The sequence below is a fragment of the Orycteropus afer genome, unplaced genomic scaffold, assembly GCF_000298275.1.
Source record: "Orycteropus afer afer isolate SDZICR_OR568_19922 unplaced genomic scaffold, OryAfe1.0 scaffold00797, whole genome shotgun sequence".
NCBI lineage: Eukaryota > Metazoa > Chordata > Mammalia > Tubulidentata > Orycteropodidae > Orycteropus > Orycteropus afer.
In genome coordinates, this window is record NW_006922384.1 from 547,970 (window position 1) to 559,110 (window position 11,141).

Sequence of the window (11,141 nt, forward strand, 5' to 3'; positions counted from 1 at the left end):
GCCTAGCCAAAGCTATGGTATTTTCCATCTCCTCATATGCATGTGAGTGCTGAACAATGAATAATGGAAGTTGATTAATAGTTCATGGTTTTGAGTAGTGATGCTGGAGAAGAATACTGAAAATACCATGGACTGCCAAAAGAACAAACAAATCTGTCCTGGAGGATGTGCAGCTGGAATGCTCCCTTGGAAGCAAGAATGATCAGACTTCATCTCACCTACTTTGGTCATATTGCCAGAAGGAAACATTCCCTGGAGAAGGATATTAGGCTTGGTAAAGTGGAGGATCACCAATAAGAGAACGACCTTTAAAAAGTGGAACTGACACAGTGGCTACAGTGATGGGTTCAGGCATAGCATGGAATTTGGAGCTGGCACAGGACCGGGCAGTGTTTCATTCTGTTGTATATAGGGTCGCTATAAGTTAGAGCCGACATGATGGCACCTAAACAACAACAACATTCTTGATAAAAATGTTGAACAAAATAGGAATAGAAGGGAAATTTACCAACATGATTAAGATCATATATACAAGACCAGTGACTAACATTAATCTCAATAAAGAGAGACTTAAAGCATTCCCCTTGCAAATGTGAACTAGACAAGGAAGCCCTATATCACCATTTCTAGTCAACATTTAGTGCCTATGGCATTTGACTGCTAACCAGAAGGCTGGAGGTTCAAACCCACCAGCCATTCCTAGGATGGATGATTGGGCAACCTGCTTCCATAGATATATCACATCACAAACCCAAGGAGGGGTCACCATGAGTTGAATCAACTTGGCTGCAGTGAGAGAGAGAGAGAGAGAGAGGGAGAGAGAGAGAGAGAGAGCGCTGAGCAATAAGGCAAGAAAGCAAAGTAAAAGGCATCCAAACTGCCAGAGAAGAAAGAAAATGATCTCTATTTGCAGGTAATATGATCCTGTATAAAGAAAACACCATAGACTCAACAAGAAAACTACAGGAACTTAAGAAAGATACAGCAAAATGACAAGGTGCAAGATCAACATACAAGAATCAATTGGATTCCTTTACACTAAAAAGGAAACGCTGAAAAGAAAATCAAGAAAAATAGCATTTGTGATAACCACTCAGAAGATGAAATACTTAAGGATAAATCCAACCAAAGATATGAAAGTCTTACACACACACACACACACACACACAGAACAACTTCAAAATACTTCAATAAACCAAAAGAGACCTTCATAAATGGACAAATATACCAAACTCATAGATAGGAAGGATTAACATTGTGAAAATGTCAATAGTGTCTAAAGTGATCTATAGATATTTCAATAATGATTCCTATTCTGTCATCATTATTGAAATATATGGAAAAACCAATCACCAAGTTTATATGGTAACTAAAGAGATTCCAGATAAGCAAAGCAATACCAAAGAAGAAGACCAAGGCAGGAAGCTTCACACTTTCAGTATGAAAGCCAACTACACAGCCACAATAGTCAAAAGAGACTAGAACTGGAACAATTATAGTTACATAGGCCAATGGAACAGAATTCAGAACTATTTAAAAAATGATGCCAGTAAAATTTGATATCCTTTTGCTGAAAAAATGAATCAGGATCCATATCTCACACCATACACAAAAACTAACTTGAGATTGGTTAAAAACATATATGTAAAAGCTAAAACTATAAAGATCATCTAAGAAAAAATAGGGACAAGCTTAAGGCCTCTAATAAATGGCACACTATGAAACATAATTAAAAATGAACAAACAGCAAAAAACAAGCTAGATGACTGGGACTTCCCAAAAATTAAAAACTTATGCACACTAAAAAATTTCATCAAAAGAGTAAAAAGAGTACCCAAACACTGGGGGCTGGGAAATTGCAAAGACATATTGGACTAGAGATGAAGTCTAAAATTTATAGAAAAATTCAATAGCATATCAACAAAAATACAAACTGTCCAATTGAAAAATTGACAGAAGACTTGAGCAGACATTTTGTCAAAGAACTTATTTAGGTTGCCAACAAGCACATGAAGATATGTCCACAACCATTACCCATTAGAAAGATACAAATCAAAATAAGAATGAGATTATCATCTCACCCCAACCTTAATAGCAAAGTTCAAAAAAAAAAAAAAAAAAATGCTGCCAAGGCTGTGAGGGATATTGAACTCTTATAATATGGTGGTAGAACTATAAAATGGTATAATCCTATAGAAAATTGTATGGCACTTCCCTAAAAATTTGGAAGTAGAATTACCATATGATCCAGCAATATCACTACTGAGTTTAAATCCTAGAGAAATAAAAGCCTTCATATAAACACACCCATGTGATAGATGCACAGCCCTATTCATCACAGCATGATTCACAGTAGTAAAAAGATGGAAGCAACCTAAAAGATCATGAACTGATGAATGGATAAATACATATAGGAATATTATGCAATGGTAAAGAATAATGATAGATCTGGGAAACACCTCATAATATGGATGAACCTGGATGACATTACACCAAGTGAAATTAGTCTATAACAAAAGGACAAATACTGAATGAGACCATTATTAAAGAATGTAAAGAAAAGTTTTTCACCCAGAAAGAAATATTCTTTGATGGTTACTAGGGGCGGAAGGAGAAACTAACTAAAGGGTAGATACATATTAACTTGGGAAATGGGAAGACAATACAATTAAGAGGATGCAGCACAAAATGATGAAAGCAAAGAAAAACACTGTGAGAAATGCAGGAGTTAACTGCAACAGAAATAAATATTGTTACATACACAACCCTGCAAGCATAGTAACAACAATATGTGAGTCAACATATAGATAGATACACAAGAGCACTACACAACCAGAGCTCCTTGAAAAACTGTGGAAAGGCAAATGTGTATAGGTTTGACAGAAGATATTTATGTATTTATATGTGCTGAAAAATATAATGAATGTAGTAGTTCATACAAGGGGCAAAGTAATGAAAACTTCTTAGCCATAATCAAACATCTTAACAAAATAAATCACTGGGTATAAGGGCTTAGGACCAGAGTCTCTGGGGACATGAAGGTCAACTGGCACAACATACTCATCAAAGAAAATGTTATATATCCTGCTTTGATGAGTAACAACTGGGATCTTTAAAGTTTGTGAGTAACCACATAAAGTGTAACTATTGGTTTGTCTCATCCACAGGAGAAAAAAAAAAATGAGGAAAATCAAAGATATAAGAAAACAATTAGTCCAAAGGACTAACGAACCACACAAAACTCTGTGTCCAGGACCCTGAGACCAGAAGAACCAGATACTACCCAGATACTACTGCTTACTGCTCTGAAAGGGAACTCATTAGAAGGTCCTGGACACAGTAGGAGAAAAATGTGGAAAAAAAAAAAAAAAAAAGACCAGGCTAGTATTTGCTTTGGCAGCACATATACTAAAATTGGAATGATACAGAGAAGATTAGCACTGCCCCTGTACAAGGATGACACACAAATTCATGAAGTATTCCACATTTTTTTATTGTCGGGATGGTAATCAGGGTGTGAAATCAAATATGCATGAACTACTGCATGTAAGAACAAATTTGCTCTGTAAATTTGCACCTAAAGCACAATAAAATTGGGAAAAAAAAAAAAAAAAGACCAGGCTATCCTATCAGACATGAAATGGTAGAAACCCCAAGACTATTACCCTTAATCATTTTCAAGTCTGGAGCCAAACTCAAACAATAGAGAGGACTAAAAATTGAAAAATCACAATAGGTAGGCACTACTTAGAACAGTCAACCATTCAAGATCAAAAAGGCATCATTTGCCCAGGACAAAATTCAGTAGGCATGATGGGATAGGAAAAAGGAAAAATTAAAATTAAAACAGGAAATACAGGGAGGAAGTGAGAGGAGTGTTATTACATTTCTGAGGATAGCAATCAGTGGTATGAAACAAAATGTGTATGAATTATTTAATGGAAAACTGATTTGCTTTGTAAACCTTCACCGGAATCACAAGGAAAAGTTAATAAATAAATAAATAATCTGACTAAGATTTACACACAGAGAAAAAAGAGAGTGGGTAGGATTAAATTAGTTTGTCATTGTGGTGTCTGAATTGGTGCTATACAGCTGACATTTTGAAGTTAATTATATATTTTACATAAAATCAAACTTCTCATCACTGAGTTGTTTCCAAATCATTGTGGAACTATAAGCCAAAGTGGAACTGATTCATAGAGTTTCTATGCTGAAATATTTGCAGAAGTAGACTGCCACATCTTTTTTTTCCTCAGAGTGTGTTTGAACCTCCATCCTTTCAGTTAGCAGCAGTGCTTAATCATTTTGCCAAAGATGATCTTTATATTTTATATATTCAAAGTATGAAGTAAAAAAAATAAAACAAGTCCCCCCAATTGAAAACAAATGAACACAATTGACCTCAACCAAACAATCATAGTATGAGTCTTCACCATTTCAATGAAGGATAGAACAACTAGAAAGAAACTCAACAGACACAGAAGAGCTTAACCAATACAATTAACCGACTTGAATTTATAGACATCTACAGAGCACTTCACCAAACAACAGCACAATATGCATTCTTTTCCAGAACACATGAAACATTCTATAGAATAGACCATATGTTAGGCCACAAAGCAAGCCTCAATAAGTTTGAAAATGTCAAAATACTGTAAAGCATCTTCTCAGATCACAATGCTATAAAATTAGAAATCAACACTAGGAAGATGAATGAAAAAAGAGCAAAAATGTGGAAACTGAATTATACCCTACTAAAAACTACTGAAAAATACAAGAAATTTAAAATAAAAGGAAAAAAAAAAAGAAATGAAAAAATTTGTTCACCCAAATGAGAATAAAAACATAACAGCACAATCAACAAAAGTACATACTATCCAATTGAAAATCTGACAGAAGATTTGAACAGACATTTCATCAAAGAACAAGCACATGAAGATATGTTCACAACCATCACCCATTAGAAAGATACAAATCAAAATAAGAATGAGATTATCATCTCACCCCAGCATTAATAGCAAAGGGACTCACCAAAGCAGTGCTCAGAGAACAATGCTGTTGTTGTTAGGTGTCGTCAAGTAGTCTCCAACTCATGGAGACCCTATGCACAATGGAACAAAACACTGCCTGGTCCAGTGCCAGTCCAACTGTAGTAGTTATGTTTGTGTGTCATCTTGGCTGGGCCGAGTTGAGTGGCTGGGTAGCTGGTGGTAGTTATTCCCCATGATGAGACTGGCAATCAACTCCATGGTGGTATCTACCACAAGCAGTTGAGTAGCTGTCTATGGGATGTGGTCTGCTTCCTGTATATAATGAGAAGCCTTGGGAATGGTCTCTAGCCAATGGCATGCTTGGACCCTGCATGTAGCCGTGTTGTTCAGCAGCCTGCTATGCTCTGCTGACCTTGGGACTTACAATGGACTTAAGTTAATGGCCTGCTGTGTGGTTTGGTAACATCGGAACTGTGCATTTTTACTTCTCAAACTTGGGTTTGTCAGCCTGAGGAGCCAGCAGTTGTCTGAGTGAAGAAACACTTCTAGCTCCAGTGGGCCAGGAGCAGGAGGCAGAGCTAGACTCCAAGATTCAGGGGCTTTCACCAAGCCTCTGGAGCCTGGCACTTTGAACTTGGACTTAAAGCCTCCAAATTGTAATAATAAACTCGTGTTTGTTAAGGTCATCCCATTTGTGGTATATTCCTGTCAGAGTGGCACTAGGTAACCAGAACACCCACAATCCCCACTATACTGAGCCCATTGTTACAGCCACTGTGTTAATCCATCTCATTGAGGGCCTTCCTTTTTTTTCAATGACCCTACACTTTGAAAAGCATGACATCCTTCTCCAAAATGTGGTCCCTTCTGATAACAAGACCAAAGTAGGTGAGATGAAGTCTGGCCATTCTCACTGCCAAGGACCATTCTGGCTGCATTTCTTCCAGGATAGACTTGTTAGTTCTTTAGCAGTCCATGTATTTTCAGCATTTTTTCCAACATCACAATTTAAAAGCATCAAGTCTTCTTTGGTCTTCCTTATTCTTTGTCCAGATCACACGTGCATATGAGGTACTTGAAAATACCATGGCTTTGATTAGCTGTACCTTAGTCTTCAAGGAGACATCTTTGCTCTTCAGCACTTGAAAGAGGTTTTTTTTTTTTTTTTTTCAGCAGATTTGCCCAGTGTAATATGCCATCTGATGTCTTGACTGCTGCTTCCATTAGTGTTGATTGTAGTTCCAAGTAAAATGAAATCCCTGACAACTTCAATGTTTTCTCCATTTATTATGATGCTTCTTATTGATCCAGTTGTGAGGATTTTTGCTTTCTTTATATTGAGGTGTAATCTATATTGCAGACTGTAGTCTTCAATCTTCATCAGAAAGTTCTTCAAGTCATCACTTTCAGCAAGCAAAGTTGTGTCATCTGAGTATCTCAGGTTGTTAATGCTTCTTCCTCCAATATTGATGCCACGTTCTTCTTCATATAGTCCAGCTTCTTGAATTATTTGCTTGGCAAACAGATTAAATAACTATGGTGAAAGGATGCAACCCTGATGCACTCACTTCCTGATTTAAAACTATACAATATCCCCTTGAGATTATCCCAAGACAGCAATATCTAGCAATAAATGCACACATCAAAAAAGAAAAAAAGGAGAAAAAGTCAACACCTTAACCCAAAATCTCCAGTAATTAGAGAAAGAGAAGCAAAAATCCTATAGTTACCAGAAGAAAAGAAATAATAAAAAATTTGAGTAAGAATAAATTAAACAGAAAATAGAAAAACAATAGGATCAACAAGACTAGAAGTTGGTTCTTTAAAAAAAAATATAATGATAAAATCTACAAACAGCTGGCAAATTTAACAAAGAAATGAAAATGCACATAACACAAATAAGAAATGAAATGGGTGATATTACAACAAAACCAGCCTGGCTCTTTCCTCAGGCCTTTCTTCCCTAAGCTGCAGCATGTTGTTGTTGTTGTTAGGTGTTGTCGAGTCATTTCTGACTCATAGTGACCCCATGCACAGCAGAATGAAACACTGCCTGATCTCATGCCAGCTCCATGATCCCTGCTATACTTGAGCCCATCATAGCAGCCACTGTGTCAATCCATCTCGCTGAAGGCCTCCCCTTCTTTCGTCAACCCTCTACCTTACCAGGCATGACATCCTTAGTTGAAGCATAATATCTCTATATTCCACCATTACAGGTGACAACAATCAAAGTAACCATCTAAAAATTAAAAGTTTCACTTCCAGACCCTTTCCCTCTTTCTCTTACAAAGACACATGCTTCCATGAGTCTGGAGACATTGCAACAAATCCTACTTCTGACACCAACTGCTAACATGACATGGAAGCAGCATCTTCTGACCTCCTCTAACTTCACAAGGAAGATGGAAACACCATCAGCAGCCCAAGGCTTATTCTTATGAGGCCAGACATGCCACCATCCTCCAGGCTTTTTACAAATTCTGACACCAGCCGTTCCTTCCATAGCACTCACTACTTCTCTGCTAGGTTTGGTAATTCATTGCATTGGACACATATAAATTGCAGACAATATTCACCATTGTGGGATTTATTAAGCAAGTAACAGGCTACAATTCTGGTTCAGGAATGTACTCAAGATACAATTCTTCTATCATGATAGTCTCTCCTCTGCTGTACTCTCAGACACACCTCTCTGTCCCTTGGCCTCTTGGCCTAGTCTCTGCCCTACTCAGGCAAGTGTTACAAAACTCTTTTAGCTCTGCTAATAAGTACACCTAGGTACAGCATCTTCATCAACAAGCCTCCTGCCCAAGGGCACTCAGCTTTCTCACTCTGTGGGCCAGTTAAGTCTACTTCTCTGTCTTCTGAGAGTCTCTCTCCTGGGCATCTCTGCCAAGGAGGTCCAGTGCAGAGATCTTGGGTCCAAGGATGCACTCTGCTTCACCTCCATCACTCTCTTGATGGCAGTGAGATTCCCCCTTCTGCCTTCAAGAAGGCCTTTTAACTCTACAGAGTGACAAAACTAACAAATCCCAACATCAAAGTTCTACACACCTTATTTGAATGGCCCCACCCAATAATCCAGTGAGAATTAAAAAGACTATGGATAGGAAAGCCATACCAAGTAATTCACTACACCACACTGGGTGACCACCATAGTAACACTAAGGTAAAGGAAGACACGGAAAGATGCACGAAAGGTACAGACAGCAAAGTTAAATATTTTTACATGCACAATACTGCATTATCAGTAATAACAAACACTAATCTACAGCTGGATATATAGGTAGACAGGGAAGATGATCAGGTATTGGTAGGCAAAAGGTAATACACCCATGATCATATGTAGGGCAGATGATATTCTACATAGATATTTGTATGTGCTATAAAAATATCCATATAAATAATAGAGCTAATAGGGGCAAAGTTATGATCACTTCTTAGCCACAACCAAACACATTGAGAAACTGAGTCATAGGGTCCACGGGCTTAGGACCATAGTTGTGGGGAACATCAAGCTCAACTGACAAAATATACTATACAAAATCCTTGTTCTACATCCTAGTTTGGTGAGTAGTGACTAGAATCTTAAAAGACACTTACAGGCAGCCATCTAAGATCCAACAATTGTTCTCTCCTCGTCTGGAGGAAAAAATAGTAAAGAAAAAAAAAAAAAAAGGCACATGGAAACATTAATCAAGGGACTAGTGGACCATGGGAACCTCAGCCTACATTATCCTCAGATCAGAGTATACCTACCTAATGTAATTGTTCACCTTATCTGCCTGTATATTATTATTTTTTTTGTTTGTTTTGTTCTGTTTTGTTTTTGGCTACTAATGCCAACTACTCAAAAAGGGATCAAAATTGGAGATCCTGGATAAAGTGGTACAAACTTATGGAACAAATCTTAAAATCATAAAAAAGACCAGGCTTGAAGAACTAGATAGTCCCTGGCTATTGCTGTCAACCACTTGTAAAGCTCAGTACAGGAGATCCTGAATATATTGGGAGAAATATATGGAACAAAACTCAAAATAGTTAAAAAAAAAAGACAGTCTCACTGATCTGATAGACAGTGGTGAAACCTTTGACACTATGGTCTCCACCTACCCATCAGGACTGGAACTAACTCACTGCTATGGCTTCCAGCTAAACAATAGACAGGCATATAAGGTGAACTTTTCCATTAGGTAGGTCCACTCATTAGAACAATCAATCAGGGGAGATCAGAAGGGCAGGATTTGCACATGGAGATAGCTTAGAGGGCAGGACTGCATAGGAGAGAAGGACACAGGGAAAATGTAACCACAGGGAGAAATGTGAAAAGAGTAGTTATATTATGGTGATTGCAATCAATATCATGAAAAAAAAGTATATGAACATCTGTATGGAAAAATCAATTTGCTCTGTAAGCTTTCACTCAAATAATAATAATAATAAGAAGAAGAAGAAGAAGATAAAAAGGGCAGTATTTACCCATGAATAAAGTTTAGAAGGCAGAATTGATAGATAAGAAGGACAAACCACTAGTAGGTAACCACTGGGAAGAGCTGGAAAGAATGCTGTTACATTGTGGGGATTGCAATCAATGTCACAAAACAAAATGTGTATGAACTGTTTAATGAAAAAACAATTTTCTCTATAAACTTTCACCCAAATCACAAAAAAGAGTTAAAAAAAAAATACCCAGGCTTACTGGTCTAAAAGACTGGAGAAAGTCTCAAAAATATGGCCCCTAGTTATCCTTCAAAGGAGCTATAGTGGCATAGTGCCTAAGGCATTTGACTGCTAACCAGAAGGCTATTGGTTCAAACTGCCCAGCCACTCTGCAAAGAGAAGACTGGGCAATCTACTTCCATAAAGATTCACCACCTCAGAAATTGGAAGAGCATCACAATGAGTTGGAATTGACTCAATGGCAGTAAGTTTTTTGCTTTTTTTTTTTTTTTCCCAGTGATCTTTCAGGCCTGGAATTGAACTCACTCCTGTGACATCACTTTAAGCCAAACAGTAGACTAGACAGACCTATGAAGTGATAAATTACACCAAGGTGGTAAACTTCTTAAACAATCAACCATGGGACATCAGAAGAGCACCATTTGCACAGAGAGAAAGTTCAGAGTTCAAGAATGCATAGGAAAGAAGGACAAGTGAAAAAGTCAACCACAAAGAGGACCTGAGAAGAAAGCTATTACATGGTGGGGATTGCAATCAACATCACAAAACAAACTGTGTATGAACTGTAGAATGGAAAATGAATTTGCTCTGTGAGTTTCACCCAAAACACAATAAAAATTTAAAAAATTATTAGAAGAAAGCAAATTAACATAACTTGTAGGAGACATAATCACAAAGAAAAAAAGAACAGAAAATTTTCACTCTACATGGTTTTAAAGAATAATTTTCAGACAAGGTAAAATCATGGCTCTCATCACTAAAAATTTTATTAAATCTATTAATTAATGAGGACACTCCATTAGAAAGAATAGATTTTATTAAATCTATTAATTAAAGAGGACACTTAATTAGAAAGACAGTCAAAGAACCACAAATTTTGGGTTTCTGAGGTGGTATCTCTAAAGAAGTAGATTGCCTAGTCTTCCTTCCAAGGAGTGGCTGGTGAGTTTGAACTACCAGCCTTTTGGTTAGCAGTCAACTGCCTTAGGCACTACACCACCAGAGCTCCTTTTTTAAAAAAAAAATCAGTAATGAGGTTTTAAAATTAATTTGTAAAAACTGATTTAACTCTTTAGATAATAAGCACTTGCATTCTACTGGACATCTAATTTGTATTTATCAATATATGAATTATTTGCTTTATTCTCAGCCTTCTATCAGTTATCTTATATTTCTACAGCTACTCAGGGACCATGGTGTACATCTATACTATGTCAGATAATTCTCAGAGGCTTCAGCATTTCCAATGAAAAATAACCAAGAATCTCTTTTGCCATTTGAAATTTGTTAATACTTTCTATACACTGGGATATTATGTTAATAAAAAGAATAAAAGAAACTTAGATTGTGTTAAAAGTTTTTTTAAGTATTGGTATTATCACTTTGAAACTATCATATTATATGTTAGAATTCATCAAATAGATAATTATAATCACATGTTTAGGAACCATTTCAACTTAATAT

The 11,141-nt window shown here is 36.8% G+C and overlaps 1 non-coding gene across 1 annotated transcript; it reads left to right on the top strand.

Annotated features, from left to right (window-relative positions):
* Positions 1-3,388: 3,388 nt before the first annotated feature.
* On the top strand, positions 3,389-3,491 carry LOC122151835. The gene has a single exon (XR_006164291.1). It is a non-coding gene; the product is annotated as a U6 spliceosomal RNA (small nuclear RNA).
* The last annotated feature ends 7,650 nt before the right edge of the window (positions 3,492-11,141 follow it).